The following is a 19,083-nucleotide window of genomic DNA, read 5'->3' on the forward strand; positions in this document are numbered from 1 at the left end:
GCGAGATAAGGACGGTGTCACTGTAACAAGATGTTCTTGCTCCTGGCAGTGGAAAGCTTCGTGGATAAGCTCTAAAGTGTGCATGTAGCTCTGCCCTGATCCTTACCTAGACTCCCCGACTTTGCTCACCCTGCCCCCCGAGGTCGGGGTGGTAGGGAGCGTGGATGGACAGACCCAGGCATGGACTAGAGCTTGGATAAGGGACCATGGGAGGGATGAGCTGAGGCCGTTGGGGGGTCAGAGGAAGGGTCTGTTAATGGGGAAAGGTTCAGATTCCAGGACACCGAAGGCTGGGGTGCAACTGTGGGAGGGGCCCGTGCACATACTCTGTAAACATGCAAAAAGGAACACTTTTATACTTTCATAAAGTCCATGTTTCTATATACGCCTTAAAAGGCCAAAGAAAATCATCCTAAGGGTTTGAAGAGCCCTCCAGATCGCTGCCTTGAAATGTCCTGATTCATCACATGGGAGACTCAGGGGGACCGTCTCTTCCTGGGTTACCTGAGACACACGCCGGTGGGCTGGGGGCAGGAGTCAGGGCTGTGGCCACACTTGGAGGTGCAAAGCAGTCTGGGTTCATGTCCGCCTAACTCTCCATCCGTGAGAAAGAAACAGGTGGTCAGGGTTTGAATGTCAGTTCTGGGAACAGCCATGTCTCTCTTTCAATAGGTAACTGCACTGATTCCTGGCTTCGGGAAGCAATAAATGTTTATGGCTACTTTGCCCAAGCCTGCCTGGAACCAGCTGTCACGAAAAGGAGATAAGATCTTGGGCTGAAATGTTTGAATTGTACCATTGTTTTCCCCCTAATAACAGAGTTGCTAACAGTTGTGAGGCTTATACCATTTTAACCTTCTGAAAGAGTTAAGGGTCAGCCAACATTTTCAAATTGGAGTTAAATTGTGTTAAATGTACTCACGACACACTTTTGGTTATGGGTCCAGAAACCTGAGTTTTCGTATGTTGAAGAAGACAGATTTGTTATAAAATAATTCTCTATGGCGAGAATGTGTTTTTTATCCCTGTGCAATGCAAAGCCATAGAAATATTTAGGTTTGAAAGGTGTGTGTGTGTGTGTGTGTGTGTGTGTGTGTGTGTGTGTGTGTGTTGGGGGGAGGTGTGTGTAAGAGAGTCTAAAGTTTTGGGACTCAGGATGTTTAGTTTTCTGGAGAAGTTTTTGGCCAACTCCCAGGATTGGTTGAAGGTTTCTCAGAATCTCCTAGAATGCTTCTCACGTCTAGGAAAAAGCATTGCTTTTTCTAGGTAGGGACAGTTAGGCCAAATCAAATACACAGGAGGAATGTGTACATATTATCTTACCTAGAGACAGGCCTTTTCCACATTTGTCACCAGCACTGTCCTGCCCTTCCTTCCATGAGGAGAAGGGAGACCTAATCCTCAAATAATTAAGCTCCCAGGTGCCCATGGTTGTCCACAAATTGACAAGTCTCCTTGACAAAATTCCTTGAGTTTTTTGGAGAGAGAAGCATGGTGAGTGCATCAGTCAGCTATCACTGTGTAACAAGCAACCACAAACAAATCTCAGTGGCATACAACAGAAAGCATTTTTCGGCTCCTGCATCTGTGGGTCAGCTAGATGCCTCTGTGGATCTCAGCCTGACTTGTTTATGCATCACCAGTTGGCTGAAGGTTGTCTAACCAAAGCGGGGCATGGCTGAGCCATTAGGCTTTGTCCGTGATGGCTAGGGAAACTCCAGTTCTCACTCGAGTCTCTGGGTCTCTGGCAGTGTGTCTCATCCTCTCTGGACCAGCAACCCACCCAGGGCACGTCTTTCTCATGGCAGGGGCAGAAATACAAGAGGGAGGGCCCCCCAGCAAAAGCTGGCTTTGTGTCCCATCTCCTAAGATCCCATTGGCCAAAGCAAGTTTTGTAGCTGATCCCAAAGTCAAGGGGCGGGGAAATGCACTCACTCATGCTTACACAGGGGAACTGCAAAGTCAGATGGGAAGGGGTGTGGCTACAGGAAGGTGTAAAAAATACCCCCCCCCCCAAATGTAATCTACCACAGTGTGAACGAGACTCTTCTGTGCATTGTATAGAAAACATCGCTGCTTCTGCATTACCCTAAGCTTGGCACTCAGATGTAAAGGGATTCCTTCGGTACCTTTCTCTGTAACTTTTTATAGCCCTCCTCTGCTCACCCCCTAGACAAATACATCTTTTTTTTTTGCTTTGTTTTAATTAATTAATTAATTGGTTAATTGATTGCAGAGTGGGGAAGGGGCAGAGAGACAAGGGGAGAGAGAGAGATTCCCAGGCAGGCTCCACACACTGAAGTGCGGTTCGAACCCACAAACCACAAGATCATGACCCGAGCTGAAGTCAGATGCTTAACCGACGGAGCCACCCAGGCGCCCCCGTCTTTTGTTTTCGATTTACTTCTTTTTTTTTTTTTTTTTAATTATTTATTAAAAAATTTAAGTTAGTTAACATACAATGTAGTGTTAGTTTCAGGAGTAGAACCCAGTGGTTCATCACTTCCACACAAGGGCCCTCCTTAAGGCCCATCCCCCATTTAGCCCATCCCCCCCACCCACCTCCCTCCGGCAACCTCCAGTTTGTTCTCTGCATTTAAGAGTCTCTTATGGTTTGTCTCTGTCTCTGTTTTTTTGTTTTACTCCTATGCTGTATGGAGTTTGGGCATTCTTGGAGGAGACTGAGGTCATGAGGTAGGGAGGCTCTGGGCCTCATCTCTGCTATATGTTTCCCATAAAATTCCCTCTAGAGAAAAAAAAAAGGGTTTCACAACTAGCAGGAGTTTCCAAACCACTGCTCCACGGCGTTTTACACACTCCTTAAGACGGTCTGTAATGGCAGATAATCTCCAAACCCCATTCTGCAATGTGATAAAGTGAGAAGTGGGGCTTAACACATTTCTTTTTTGTTTACGGGATCATAGAAACACTTCCAGGGGAGATGAACAGAAATGTGTCTCTGGCAAAAAAAAAAAAAAAAAAAAAAAAAAATTTAGCCGTGTTGTTTTTTTAACATTGAGAGAAAGGCCATTTGACCCCAGTTCAACATTTCTGTTACGTTTATTCATTTATTTTGAGAGAGAGAGAGACAGAGAGAGACAGAGAGCACACAAGCAGGGGAAGAACAGAGAGAGAGAGGGAGAGAAAGATTCCTAAACAGGCTCCACGCTGTCACTGCGGAGCCTGACGAGGGGCTTGAACTCACCAACTATGAGACCATGAACTGAGCTGAAATCAAGAGTTGACGCTTAACCAACCGAGCCACCCACGCGCCCCCCAGTTCAACATTTCCAACCCGAGTCTCAGTTTCTGCATCTGTCAAAGGGGGATTATCACTAATGGGGACTGTCCCCAGCACAGGACCCCGCACCATGGACCAGCTGGTATCAGCACGCCTCTGATGGACACTTCCACAGACTTTGTCAGCGTCCCCAGAACACATTTGAGAGCACAACTCGAGATGTCTCTCTGTTTTGCTGTCCCGGGGATTCCCGGGGAGGCTGCCCAACCTCACGCAGGCACAACCCAAAAACGCCGAGGACTTAGTGCCCCAGGGATGACCCTCAAGGAAAGGGAATGGGAGTCCGCCACGAATTCTCTGGTGCCTTCCATCTTCTGGCACAATTACTTCTGAGATGTGTCCTATGCAGTTCTGTAGAGTCCACACTGGCATTGAATCCCAGCGGCCCACAATGGAAATTAACTCAGGAATTCATCTTTTATCGGTGTCAATGTCCATCAGCCAAAGACCACAGGACCCCTTCCAAAGTCAAGCAAGGCGAGGTTGATTAGTTTGCCTCAACAGGGAGAACACAAACCATGGGCAACTGTGAGAGAGAGAGAGAGACTTTTGTAGATAAAGGTGTGGACTTACGTTGGGTGATTTTGAAAAAGATTGTAAGAAGCGAGTTGGTTTTTTTTTCCCCCTGAATTGAGTGCTGAATTGGGGGCTGAAGGCAATTTGATGAGTTGGTATTTTAAGAATTTTTATCTAACAGGCAGGACCAGCAAAGCAGAGCTCGGGGTGTTGTTGATAAAGGAGCAGGACTCACTTATGTCAGAAAAAAAGGGGATATTTGATTATTTTCGTGATCACACAGCGTCCTTACCTTTGTGCCTAGTCATGATTATGGAGTGGTCTTGCTTTTGTCTTGTCCTCCCGTGAGTGGCCTTATCTGATTCTTTCTGAGAGTCTGGACGTTTCTTTGTTGTCCACAATCAGTTGCCCACATTAAGCCCTTTTATCCTTCCTGTATCGATTTTCCTTCCTTTCCTGTCTCTCCCCACCCCTCACCTGTACTTCCTGGGGTCACGCCTCTGATAAACTGGCTGCACCCCAGTCTCAGCTTTGCCCTTGTGAGAACCCAAAGCAGCACGAGACTTTTTTAAGGAACTCCTTGGGTTCCTGGAATATCTTTAAAAATCCAGAGGCAGGTCTGGCTCCGAAAATCTTAAGGCTTTTATTTATTATTATTTTTTGAACACCATAATGACGGTTACATTATGGGAGTCTGGACACAGTTATCTCGTCCCTGCCTCAGAAATATTCACTCATGAATGAAGCACATATAAATCAAAAACCAAAAGGAAACAAAGCGCAGGAACATTTCACAGCCCTTCCCAGTTTCTGCCACCTGCTGTCAGTGTTATCGGGAAGGAGTCCTCCTGTCATTACGACCTTCAGCCTTAATTCAGAGATGTCTGACCAGGAGGTTTCCTCCCACTTTTCACCACTGGCTTCTCAGCATCTTGTGACACTCCGTTGCGGCTGTACGTGTTGACGCTGGACCATCCCCCGCGTCTGGCATGTATATATCAGTCATTAGTCTCGGTCACAACATGGCCTGTTCCTCCATTGGGAGAAAGACCAGATGCTCTACAAGGCAAGAGGCAGGGCAGCTGGGCAGTGTGTGGGGTTATTATTATTATTACAATTTTTTTCTGGTTAATAGACTTTATTTTTTCAAGACAGGTCTAGATTTACGGAGTAATTAAGCGGATAGTACACAGAGTTCCGGGTACTCATTGTTCAACCCTTCCCCTCGCCCCTCTCCCACAAGCACGGTTATCCTGTAGTTGGCCTCTTGGGTTCGTGTGGTCCGTTCGTTATGCTCAATGAACCAACACTGATACATTACTATCAACTATAATCCCCAGTTACACAAAGGTTTGCTCTTTGTGTCACACAGTTCTTGTGGGTCTTGTCAAACGCGTACAGACATATACCCACCATTACAGTTTCGTACAGAATGATGGTTTCACCACCCTAAACATCTCTTGTGCTTCGCCGACTCACACCTACCCTCCAGTCCCCCCTTTCCCAACCCCCCCAGCTCTGTTGTGATAAATGGATTAGGAAAGGCAGGACACAATTCGACAGCCCTGGCATAGTAACTAGGGTGGCTTTGCCTCTTGACTTCTGTTTCCTCAGGAGGGCCGGGAGGGCTCCCGTATCCGTGGCCATCCTGCCGGGTTATGTGGAACGTCGTCCTGAAGGAGACGATGTGGGCAAGGTGCTCTGCACCTGGTAGGAGGCCTGGTGCGGGTTGCCCCTCTCCCCTTCCCCGTTGTGGCTTAGCTGACTGAGGCTTGGCAGTTGGAGAGAAGTGTGACGCAGGCCCAGACACCCAGGTAATTGTATATTCTTACGATAACTGTTTTCTCTGTCTACATCTCAAGGGGATGAACAAGTGGCTTCTCTGGCCCCAGGCAGGAGAGAGATCTGGTGGGAAATTTAATTTTCTTTGTGAGTTTAGGAAGTCAGGCGCCGAGACTCTCATTAATCACCATGAGGACCCTCTGTTGCCCTGTTGCTTGTGAGAGTCACCTGCTCTGAACTGTCCTCTTAGGGCCAGCCGTTCAGAACAGCCTGAATTAACACCTCACGATTGGTTCGGACCTACCCCGACACCACCTGCTGAAGGCTGGCTTCCTCCAGCAAGCCCCCCACCCGCCCGTCGCTGTCAGCCTTCTCTGACATTGGAATATTTCTTCCTTGCTGCAGACTCAGTCCTTCGTGGCGGGATTTCACCGTACGGACATTTCTCTCTAGCACAAACTTTCATAATGCAGATTGGAAATGATGTGATCGATTTCTGGGGAAGCTTGGTTTGCAATGTGGGGAGAGATGTTGGCGCTAACGTGGTGCTTGCTCCGTGAAGGTAGGAAAACGTTGTACTTCGTTGGGGTGGCTCTGTGCTTGCCGTATCGTACCAGCGGTGGATTGGGCAGGGTCCTACAGGAAACAGATGGCACTTGCCAATGTAATTTAGGAGAGATTAGTGAGATGGTGAGTGTTCGAAAAAGGGTACCTAGGGTGAAAGGCACCGACAAAAGATGGTGATGCGTGGAAGGCCCAAATCAATGGGAAGGAGTTGCCTCCCGCGATGGGCGGGGGATGGTAATAGCAACTTGGCAAGACCTATAACTGTCGGAGAGGAGCTGTTTGAAAGGAGCTGTAACTTGGTGCAGACATTTGCAGACATTCGTCAAGGTATTTGCTAGCTGGGAGGGAGCTAGGGATTAAATACGTAACTTCTCTCCCCTGCCCTTCAGTTGCTTGGTGGTACCTCCATTTGCCAACAGAAGCCCGAGGGAAAAAGAGTCTGGGTGATACTTTCTACCAAGGTCAGCCTTCTGGGGTCAAGGGCAGGGCAGGGACAGGTGGACAAGAGCTGGGGCGCGGCAAGTGGTGAGTACTCAGCACGGGTGGGTATTTAGCAGGACAAAAGTGATAAGAATGTGTGAGAAGACCGGAGCTACGAAATAAGCTGGTGGTGAAAGGGAAACATGGGCATTAGTGTGGCCCAACAGCCATGTGAAATAAAATGATACAGTTTATTAAATTTCACTAAAATGAGCCCAGTGGTATTTAATTTTGCGACTATAGGATAGAACTATTTAAAAAAAGCTCTTATCTAAAATATCTACAGGAAAAATAACCCATGAATGTACAATTCTTTTTTAAATTTATTTATAATTTATTAATTTTATTTTTTTAAATTTACATCCAAATTAGTTAGCATATAGTGCAACAGTGATTTCAGGAGTAGATTCCTTAAGCTCCTTACCCATTTAGCCCATCCCCCTCCCAGCACCCCTCCAGTAACCCTCAGTTTGTTCTCCATATTTAAGAGTCTCTTATGTTTTGTCCCCCTCCTTGTTTTTATATTATTTTTGTTTCCCTTCCCTTATGTTCATCTGTTTTGTCTCTTAAAGTCCTCATATGAGTGAAGTCATATGATATTTATTTTTCTCTGAGTAATTTCACTTAGCATAATACCCTCCAGTTCTATCCACGTAGTTGCAAATGGCAAGATTTCATTCTTTTTGACTGCCGAGTAATACTCCATTGTATATATATACCACATCTTCTTTATCCATTCATCCATCGATGGACATTTGGGCTCTTTCCATACTTTGGCTATTGTTGCTAGTGCTGCTATAAACATGGGTGTGCACGTGTCCCTTTGAAACGGCACACCTGGATCCCTTGGATAAATACCTAGTAGTGCAACTGCTGGGTTGTAGGGTAGTTCTATTTTTAGTTTTTTGAGGAACCTCCGTACTGTTTTCCAGAGTGTCTGAACCAGTTTGCATTCCCACCAGCAGTACAAAATCTTCTTTCTCCGCATCCTTGCCAACATCTGTTGTTGCCTGAGTTGTTAATGTTAGTCATTCTGACAGGTATGAGGTGGTATCTCATTGTGGTTTTGATTTGTATTTCCCTGATGAAGAGTGATGTTGAGCATTCTTTCATGTGTCGGTTGGCCATCTGGATGTCTTCCTTGGAGAAGTGTCCATTCATGTCTTTTGCCCATTTCTTCACTGGATTATTTGTTTTTTGGGTGTTGAGTTTGGTAAGTTCTTTATGGATTTTGGATACTAACCCTTTATCTGATAGGTCATTTGCAAATATCTTCTCCCATTCTGTCGGTTGCGTTTTAGTTTTGCTGATTGTTTCCTTGGCCGTGCAGAAGCTTTTTATTTTGATGAGGTCCCAGTAGTTCATTTTTGCTTTTGTTTCCCTTGCCTCCAGAGATGTGTTGAGTAAGAAGTTGCTGTGGGCAAGATCAAAGAAGTTTTTTCCTGTTTTCTCCTCAAAGATTTTGATGGCTTCCTGTCTTACGCTGAGGTCTTTCATCCATTTTGAGTTTATTTTTGCGTATGGTGTAAGAAAGTGGTCCAGGTTCATTCTTCTGCATGTTGCTGCCCAGTTTTCCCAGCACCACTTGCTGAAGAGACTGTCTTTATTCCACTGGGTATTCTTTCCTGCTTTGTCAAAGATTAGTTGGCCATATGTTTGTGGGTCCATTTCTGGGTTCTCTATTCTGTTCCATTGATCTGAGTGTCTGCTCTTGTGTCAGTACCATACTGTCTTGATGGTTACAGCTTTATAGTATAGCTTGAAGTCCGGGATTGTGATGCCTCCTAATTTGGTTTTCTTTTTCAAGATTGCTTTAGCTATACGGGGTCTTTTCTGGTTCCATACAAATTTTAGGATTATTTGTTCTACCTCTGTGGAGAATGCTGGTGTTATTTTGATAGGATTGCCTTGAATATATAGATTGCTTTGAGTAGTATGGACATTTTAACAATATTTGTTCTTCCTATCCAGGAGCGTGGAATCTTTTTCCAGTTTTTTGTGTCTTCTTCAATTTCTTTCATAAGCTTTCTATAGTTGTCAGTGTATAGATTTTTCACCTCTTTGGTTAGATTTATTCCCAGGTATTTTATGGTTTTTATGCAATTGTAAATGGGATCGATTCCTTGATTTCTCTTTCTGTCGCTTCATTGTTGGTGTATAGGAATGCAACCAATTTCTGCGTGTTGATTTTATATCCTGCAACTTTGCTGAATTCATCAATCAGTTCTAGCAGTGTTTGGTGGCATCTTTTGGGTTTTTCCATATACAGTATCATGTCATCTGCAAAGAGTGCAAGTTTGACCTCCTCCTGGCCGATTTGGATGCCTTTTATTTCTTTGTGTTGTCTGATTGCAGAGGCGAAGCTTCCAATACTGTGTTGAGTAACAGTGGTGAGAGTGGACATCCCTGTCTTGTTCCTGACCTTAGGGGAAAGGCTGTCAGTTTTTCCTCATTGAGGACGATATTAGCATTGGGTTGTTCATATATGACTTTTATGATCTCGAGGTATGATCCTTCTATCCCTACTTTCTTGAGGCTTTTTATCAAGAAAGAATGCTGTATTTTGTCAAATGCTTTCTCTACATCTCTTGAGAGGTTCATATGATTCTTGTCCTTTCTTTTATTGATGTGATGAATCACGTTAATTGTTTTGCAGATATTGAACCAGCCCTGCATCGCAGGTATAAATCCCACTTGGTTGTGGTGAATCATTTTTTTAAATGTATTGTTGGATCCGGTTGGCTAATATCTTGTTGAAGACCTTTGCATCCATATTCATCAGGGAAATTGGTCTATAGTTCTCCTTTTTAGTGGGGTCTCTGTCTGGTTTTGGAATCAAGGTAATGCTGGCTTCATAGAAAGAGTTTGGAAGTTTTCCTTCCATTTCTATTCTTTGGAACAGCTTCCAGATACTAGGTGTTAACTCTTCCTTAAATGTTTGGTAGAATTCCCCTGGAAAGCCATCTGGCCCTGGACTCTTGTTTTTTGGGAGATTTTTGATTACTAATTCGATTTCCTTACTGGTTATGGGTCTGTTCAAATTTTCTATTTCTTCTTGTGTCAGTTTTGGTAGTGTGTATGTTTCTAGGAATTTGTCCATTTCTTCCAGATTGCCCATTTTATTGGCATATAATTGCTTATAATGTTCTCTTATTATTGTTTTTATTTCTGCTGTGTTGGTTGTGATCTCTCCTCCTCCATTCTTGATTTTATTTATTTGGGTCCTTTCCTTTTTCTTTTTGATCAGACTGGCTAGTGGTTTCTCAGTTTTGTTAGTTCTTTCAAGTTAATGGAAAGTTCTTGAAGCCCTACCTTTTTACCGTATCATTTATACCCCCATAATCACTGAAATAATAATACATTTTTTTATGGTAGGAAAAAACACATAACATAAATTTACCATCTTAACAGTTTTTACGTATACAGTACGATATAGTTAACAATATGCACACTGTTTTACAACAGATCTGTGAAAGTTTACCATCTTGCATGACTGCATCTTTATACTATTAAGCAACAACTTCCCATTTCTCTCTCTCTCTGCAGCTCCTGACAACCTCCATTATACTCTCCCTTTCTATGAATTTGACTACTCTAGGTACTTCCTGTAAGTGGAATCCTGTACTATTTGTCTTTTTTGTGATTGGCTTATTTCTCTTAGCGTCATGACCTCGAGGTTCATCTGTGTTGTAGCAACAACAATCTACGAACAGAGGGAAGTTTACCTCTTAGTTTCCGATTTCATCAGATTTTATTCCTTTTTCTTATCTGGTGGCTATGTCCCGGATTTCTAGTGTTACACTGAATAAAAGTGGCAAGGGTTCGCATCTTTACTTGGTTCCTGATCTTAGAGGGAAAGCTTTCAGTGTTTTCAACGTTGCTTAGGACGTTAGCTGTGGGCTGTTTATATATGTCATTTATTACGTTGAGGTACTTTTCTTCTATTCCTAGTTTGTTGCGTGTTTTACCATAAAACGGTATTGAATTTTGTCAAATGTTTTTTCTGCATAATTGAGATGACCATGCGATTTTTGCCCTTCATTCTGTTATTGTGGTATATTACACGGATTTGTTTGTGTATCTTGAACCGTACTTGCATCCCAGGGATAAATCCCAGTTGGTCATGGCATATGACCCTTTAAAGTGCTGTTAAATTCAGTTGGCCAGTATTTTGTCGGGGACTTTTGCACCAATGTTCATCGGGGATATGGGCTATAGTTGATGTTGTTGCTGTTTTTCTTGTACCTTTGTCTGGCTTTGGTTATCAGGATAATTCTGTCCTCATAAAAGATTTTAGAAGTATTCCATCTTCAATTTATTTATTAATATTTTACTGTTTTTGAGAGAGACAGAGAGAGTGAGTTGTGGAGGGGCAGAGAGAGAGAGAGGGAGAGAGAGAATCCCAAGTAGGCTCCGTGCCGTCAGCCCCTGGCATGGGGCTCGAACTCACGAATCGTGAGATCGTGACCTGAGCAGAAACCAAGAGCTGGATGCTTAACTGATTGAGCCACCCAGGCACCCCCTCCACCTTCAACTTTTAAAAAGAGTTTGAGAAGGATTAAAAAAAACCTTTTTTTAAAATGTGTGGTAGAATTCTCTAATGAAGCCTTTTGGTCCTGGACTTTTTTCATTGGAGGATTTTGATTACTGATTTAATTTTCTTACCAGTTACAGATTTGTTCAGATTTTCTTTTTCTTCATGACTCAGTCTTGGTAGACTGTATTTTTCCAGGAATTGATCCATTCCTTCTAGGTTATCCAATTTGTTGGTTTATATTTGCTCATAAAAGTTGCATGATCCTTTGCATTTCTGTGGTATTCGTGATAATGTCTCCTCTTTCATTTCTGATTTTAGTTATTAGAGTCTTCTCTTTTACTTTTTTACATGTTTACTTATTTTTGAGAGAGAGAGAGAGAGCGAGAGAGAGCCAGAGAGAGAGGAAGACAGGTGATCCAAAGCAGGCTCTGTGCTGAGTGGAGAGCCTGATGTGGGGCTCAAATTCATCAACTATGAGGTCATGACGTGAGCCGAAGTTGGGCCCATTAACCCACTGAGCCACCCAGGAACCCCTTGAGTCTTCTCTTTTTGTTCTTAGTTGATCTAGTTAAGGACCTGCCAATTTTGCAAATCTACTAAAGAACGAAACTCTTACTGGTTTTATCAATTGTTTTTTTCTCCGTTTTGTTTATTGTTCCTCTAATCTTCATTATTTCCTACACTCTGCTAACAGGGGTTTAGTGTGTTCTTTTTTTTTCTAGTTCCTGAAAGTGTGACGTTAGATTGTTGAGTTGATCCCTGCCTTTTTAATATAGGCGTTTAACGCTGTAAATTTCTCTCTTAGAACTGCTTTTGTCGTATTCCAGAAGTGTTGGTATGTTGTGTTTTTGTTTTCATTTGTCTTGGATATCTTCGAATTTCCTTTGTGATTTCTTCTTCAGCCCATTGTTTTTCAAGACTGCGTTGTTTAATTTCCACATATTTGTGAAATCTCCAGTTTTCCTACTGTTATTCATTTCTAATTTCATTCCACTGCGGTTGGAAAGATACTTGGTATGATTTCAATCTTCTTCCATTTGTTAAGACTTGTTTAATGGCCCAACATGTGATCTCTCTGGAGACCGTTCTGTGTGTTTGCCTGAGTGGAATGCGAGCCCCTGCGGCTGGTTCATGGACAGTTCTGTTTACACCTGTAGATCCAATTAGTATTGTGTAAGTCATTTGTTTCCTTACTGACCTTCTCTGTGGTTTTTCTAGCTGTCATTGAAGGTGGGCTACTAAAATCTCCTACTGAAGGAAACATTTCCTTCGTGTGTTTGGGACCTCAGATGTGAGGTGCGTATATATTTATAATTGTTATTTTTTTGGGTCACTTGATCCTTTTATCATTATATAATGTCCTTTTTTTTTTGTCTCTTGTGACTTTTTTCTTTTTTCTTTTTTTTTGACTTAAAGTCTATTTTGCCCGATGTAAGTATGGCCACTTCTGCTCTCTTTGGGTCACCATTTGCACAGGAAACCTTTTTCTATCTTTTCATTTTCAGCCTGTGTGTCTTTGCATCTAATGTGAGTCTCTTGAAGGTGGCGTGTAGTTTCATCTTGTTTGTTTGTTTGCTTACACTGAGCCACTCTTTCTTTTGATCGAGTACTTTCATCCACTTATGTTTTAAGTAGTTACTGATGGGCAGGACTTATTATTGTTTTCTGTCTATCTTGTAGTTGTTTTTTCCCTGTTTTTTTCTCTTGCTGCCTTCCTTTAGGTTTCATTGATTTTGGGGGGGAGTATTGACATGCTTTGATTTCTTTCTTATTTCCTTTTCTGTATTTTTGTATTTTTTCTGTATTTTTCTGTATTTTTGACAAGTATTTTCTTTGTGGTTACCGTGGGGGCTTATGTAAAACATCTTATAATTGTAACAATCAATTTAGGCTGATAACGACTTAACTCCACTTGTATACAAAAGCTCTGCTCTTTTACACCTCCCTGCCCTGCCCCGTCTTATGTTATTGATGTCACAAATTACATCTTTATATATTGTGTATCCAATTAACACAGTTTTAGAGTTATAGTTACCAGAATTAAAAGGGCTTTATGAAGGGTGCCTGAGTGGCTCAGTCAGTTAAATGTCTGACTTCAGCTCAGGTCATGATCTCACGGTCCATGAGTTCGAGCCCCGCGTGGGGCTCTGTACTGACATCTGGGAGCCTGGAGCCTGCTTCGGCTTCTGTGTCTCCCTCTCTCTCTGTCCCTCCCCTGCTCACACTCTGTCTCTGTCTCTGAAAAATAAAGAAACATTTAAAAAAAATTTTAAGAGGTGCTTTACGGATCACCACTTCAGAATGATAATATTCTGTATTTGCCTATATATTTATCTTTACCAATGAGCTTTAATTTTCCCATGTTTTTGTTTTGGTATTTACTGTTTTTTCATTTCCGCTGGCAGGACTCCCTTTACCATTAAAGGTAAGTCTAGGGGTGATGAACTCCCTCAGCTTTTGTTTATCTGGGAAAGTCTTCTCCTTTGCTTTCGAAAGATAATAAAATCCTTTTTTCAAAGGACAGTTACTTCATACTTTGGGTTATAGTCTGATACTACTTAATTTTGCTGCTCAATTTTTCCAGCTCTATGAGGAGTCCTTTCACTTGACTCCTGTGTCCCTTTCACACACTCCCATCGTTGTGTAACTACCGCCTTACTTGCTGACGATACAAAGTGCTTTAAGCTCATCTTGTGTATTTTCTGCCCTAGGCCCAGAACCACCCATTTTCCCGAGGAAAGAGCCCTGGTTCCTTTGATTGGAGAATGAGGTTAGAAGCCAAGATCTGGGGGCCGGGTGTGCTAGTTGCCACCAGGGTGTCATTGCCAGGTCTTCTAAGCTGACTGAGCAAGAAGATGTGTGTGTATACACTAACCCATCTATTTATGCATACCCATACATGATTCTCTGTGGAACAATCTGGATCTATATGAAGCTCCAGTAAGCTCATACTGGTGTTTCCAACTGTGTTCTATTACTACATGGATCGTTCTAGCCTCCTTTCTAATCTTAACTGTAACTCCCCACACCGACAGTGAGAAACTTGGCTCCCCATCTGCCATCCATTTACTTAATTGTTCAAGTCCAGGATATATGTATGCAGAATCAGAATTGTTAACGCATTATTCCTATGGGAAATTACTTTATCAGCCAGAGTACGGTGCTTATGTATATTGTGTGTGTGTGTGTGTGTGTGTTTTCCTTTAGTTTTACCCACTCTACTCATTTCCAAAGACACTCAGGTCAACATCTTTCCCCTCCAACCCCTTTAGTGAAGTTATTTCTTACGTTTGTAAATACATTTAGGTTATTTCAATATATTCTGCTTCCCATTCTAGGATTCTCTTGACCTTCCAAATAACTTTTAAATTTTACATGCAGTAAACTCTTTGTTCTGTAAATTTCAGTGCATTTTGATGAATGCATAGAGTCATGGGTCCACCATTACAGAATCTTAGAGAATAGTTCCACCCCCCTAAAAAATCCCCTGTGCTTCACCTATTCATCCCTCTTTACAGTATGATATTATTTGTGTAGATCTATTTCTGTACTCTGTATCCTTCCCCAAAGATCTATAGCTGTATTCTTTTCACCAATACCAATAGCATGCACGGACTCTTCGAATGCATGATTATGAATATCTCTTAGGTATTCTCTCATTGCTTTCATTAGAGTTTCATAACTTTTCTGCATCGGTAGTGCATATTTTATTCTAGACTTATAACCACATATTTCGTTTGTTGGATGTAGTGTGATAGTATTTCTTACTGAATTTCGAAGTTGAATTGTTCATTGCTGGTATACAACAACGGTTTTGATTCCAGCCCATCCCATGATTTTCCCATTGAATGTGGCCATCTTTGGACAGCACTGGGAGGAAAAAGGGCCTATATTCTTAGGTATGACAACAACACTTGACGTGTTCAATGTTATTGAAGAAAGGGAAAGGCTGGCACTTTCCTTCTCTGAGCTCTTGGAAGGCAGCCTAACTTTGAACCTCGAGGTCACCTTTGTAGAAGATTGGTTCTTTTGTCACCTTGTGATCTGGATTGATATTTTTTCCCCTTAATAATTATGAATGATACAGAACTTTAATTCTACATGGAAGGTAGTAGCTGGCTCATTGGCTATGTCTAGTTTCTCTTCTCAGGTACCAAAATTTGCACACAAAATTCAATCAGCATTTCCATCGGAAATACCACTGAGGCTTATGCGGGCTTATCACATCTAACTTTAGATCCCTTTCTCCAAAAAAGAAACATTGGAATGAAGTCCTGGGTCTTCAGAAACAGATCTCAACACAAGGATTCATGTACAAGTGATTTATGAAGGAATTTCTCCCAGGAGATGGAGGAGAGGGAGTATGGGAAGCCAAGCAAAGGTGTGATGTCAGGGGAAGTCCCGCTTCAACTCAATTCTGAGAGGGGTCCTGGGGTGTAAACCACACAGCAGAATGTGTGCACCCTCAAGGAGGGAGCTAGACTTTGACACCTGTCTACCTGCCAATCACTGGCCATGGTCTGTGTAGAGAGGATACGAACCCTGGGAGCCTCTGGTCTTCTTTCTTTATGTTGTAACTGCGCAGCTCTAATAGCTCAAGGGCAGCACTCTGAAGAGACCCCCAGAGGTAAACTGTTAGGAGTGAGGGATGCAGAATCTGGGAAAGGGCATGTGTAACCAGTGGGAAGATCCAGGGGATCTGGGTGGAGCACTGGCAGCAAATGTCCCCTTAGGGTCTTGTGTACTGAAAATGCATGGTGGTTACGGGCAGTGTTAGCAGGATTGAACCTTGTGGCCGCCCTTTCCATTTTCGTTTCTCTCTCCAATCTGAGGCTGTGCCCACAGCCCCTCTCCTCATACTTGAAATAGAAAAGACACGCTTTCTTGACAACGCTTTGCATTTTTGCTCTGGAGAGAGACCATCAGTCCACTGTGTCCTTTATCTACAAGGTCATGGGACTGCCCATTTCGCTTCTCACTGGGTCAGAGCCCAAGATTGTAGCAGGTGAGCATATCTCTTGTCTCCAAAATATATGTATGTACTGGAAATATATACAAAATCTATTTACAAAAAAATGTATTTTTCCTGGAAGGTAACGATTTTGGTTTTTTGATTACTCGTGTGGTTTGATGCCATTGTATTTTAGTGATCGCATCTCCCAGGGGACTGGGAGGTGAAACGAGAGAAACTAATCCTGAGTACGGGCCTAGAATTCAAATGAGCTTAGTTAATAACGAGCTTCTTCTTCTTATATATTGACCCTTTCCACATGGCATTTGCATTAATGTGACTCACTTAAGGGGACACGTTTCCCTAAAAGTAGTCATAATCTGCAGTGATGCTGTCGGTAAATTTATTATTGGTTTCGGATGATGGGAGAAAAGCGCATTATTGATCAGTTCTAGAAGCTCACATTTCTAGCTGGAGGCAGTGGGCATGGGAGGAGGCAGGGCCTTCAAGCCTTCTTCCATTACCTACCCTCCGTCTGCTCCTTTTTTCCTGCATGTAGACAGGACATTGATGGAATGGCAAGCTGACCCCTTCCTCCCACACTCCTCTCCTGCCCAATGTAGTCATGAGAGTGATGCATTTGTGGTCACTGCCTTTGTGATTCCAGCTTGCTGGTCCCCCCGTTCTGGATGTTTCAGGTGTCCTGCAGCCAAAGGAAATACAAATTAACAGATATGTATGTTATCCTGGTGCAATTAATGTAAAGAGTGTTATCTTAAGGATTTGTCAGGACAATGTAGGTGAGTTTAAGACTTCTTGTTGTTGTTGTGGTTTGTTTTTTTTTTTTTTTTTGGGCTTAAGAAATCAGACCTCATGCCAAAACTCTGACAGTAAGCACTTCTCAAAAGGCAGTTTAAATGAGTATCCATTGAGGAGTATTAAGCTTGAAGATAAGGTTAGCAATGCCACATTATTAAAATCTGTGTTAAATGGGTATCTAATCTAATTAAATTCCTCTGTCTTGCATTTCCTATTAGAGTCACTCGTAAAGCACAGTTGCACACTGATATATACAGACGGATTCACGCAGGACAGAGGGCTTTCCTGAGACAGGGCACTAAAACCAGAAAATTCCCAGGCAAGCAGGACTAGTCGGTCAAGGTGGATCACTTAACACAAACTGGGCACTAACCCTGACTCCTTCTGAGTTCATTCTGACTCTACTGCTGTGGGCCATTGGTGACTCCATTCTTCCCCCCCTTCCCTCTGTCCAATCTACTGTCAAGATTTACTCAGACCATACTCAGATGTGGAAAGAAAAGCTCACTTCTTTCTCTTATTACGTACAGATCCAGCTTTCCTCCAGAGCCTCCTCACCTGCAAGATACTATGAAATGCCCGAGTCTTCCAGAGCTGACTCGGTGGGCTCCCTTTCTCTCTGGCTGGGCGTGGGCTCCCCGCCACCACGTCATCCCCTTTGCGGATACAACATTTGCCCCGCTCTCTTTTTGGGCATAATAGATTTGGTGCAGGCAGAGAAACTGCCTTACTGGCAAGGGGACATAAATCAGGAAACATTTCCAGAAGTTGAACTCGTGATATTCATTCAATATGCATGATGCATTGATTACATTCTTTCAATGGTCCATGATGTAGGTTTGCTCTTGAACCACATCCAAAGATAAATATAACAAATGTGGTATAAAGACATATATCTCTGTTGGTATTTTATAACTAGATAGCTCTAGTGGAAGGAAGTTAAGACCACTGAAGATTAGAATGAAGGTTTGGGAGGATTCTTCCCGGAGAAATTTCCTCTTCTGCTACGGTAGCCTGCCTTGTGAGCCAGCAACCTCCCTATGGCTAGGATGTTTTGGGATCTGGGATCTGCTACCGGGCTCCTTTTTGGCATTGTCGTCCTGGAAGCAACTTGACCTTTGCTGGGTATCTGTTATTATTGATACAGACCCTCATCTCTCATTATCTGTAAATTGGCAACGGATGAGTGGCTTTAAATTCTCTCCTGATGGAACGAACGTACCAAGTTTCACATTTCCTGGAGAATCATTTCACAAAGCCATTTCTCTGAGAGGCACGTTTTTACAGTTAGTTGAATTTACTATCCCAGGAATGACAGTTAAAGATATTTTTCAGGACATATTCACCCTTCTCCCTATTATTTACTGCCGAGCTGCTAAAACTGGAGATTTACGTCCGCCATCTTACTTTTTTTTTTTTTTTTGGTTTTTACATGTTTGACTTTTCTCTTTTAGCAACCGAACCTTTCGAACAGGTGGCGTGTGAACTTTGGACGTAAACATGACAACTGTGAATATTCCTAGTGACCCCCGTGTTTCCAATGCAAATGCGATATACAGAAAAAAAAAAAAAACAACCTGTTCCTTTGTCCTCTTTGGCTCTCGAAGCATTTACTACTTGGGTTTGAAGCTTTGCTTCTCCCCTCAAAAGTTCAATATTTGTAAATCAAGAATCAGAAGGGGTGATCGTCAACGACCCATACTATTTGAAAGCAACCGTGTTTTCCTGGGGGGCCTGGGTGGCTCAGTCGGTTGAGCGCCAGACTTTGGCTCAGGTCGTGATCTCACGGTTGGTGGGTTCGAGCCCCGCGTCGGGCTCTGTGCTGACAGCTCAGAGCCTGGAACCTGCTTCTGATTCTGTGTCTCCCTCTCTCTCTGCCCCTCCCCCACTTGTGCTCTGTCTCTCTGTCTCTAAATAAACGTTCAACATTAAAAAAAAAAGCAACTGTGCAACCTGTCAATAGGTAACTCCTTCCCTAAGCCAATTCTAGCACGTGCAGGGTGTATAAGTTCATGTCTAGTCACTGAATTACCAGGAGAAACCAAGTTTCTTGAATTTTTTTTCCCCCTGATCTTATTATATTCGTGTGACTACACTTATTTTAAATCCACGACAGGGATATCGGCCGGC

General features: G+C 42.9%; 1 non-coding gene across 1 annotated transcript; it reads left to right on the plus strand.

Moving 5' to 3' along the window:
• The first annotated feature begins 18,685 nt into the window (after positions 1-18,685).
• Positions 18,686-18,770, plus strand: TRNAQ-UUG (transfer RNA glutamine (anticodon UUG)). The gene has a single exon. It is a non-coding gene; the product is annotated as a tRNA-Gln (tRNA).
• The last annotated feature ends 313 nt before the right edge of the window (positions 18,771-19,083 follow it).

Source organism: Panthera pardus, unplaced genomic scaffold (assembly GCF_024362965.1).
Source record: "Panthera pardus isolate Hobbes unplaced genomic scaffold, ASM2436296v1 HiC_scaffold_16, whole genome shotgun sequence".
NCBI classification, from domain to species: Eukaryota; Metazoa; Chordata; class Mammalia; order Carnivora; family Felidae; genus Panthera; species Panthera pardus.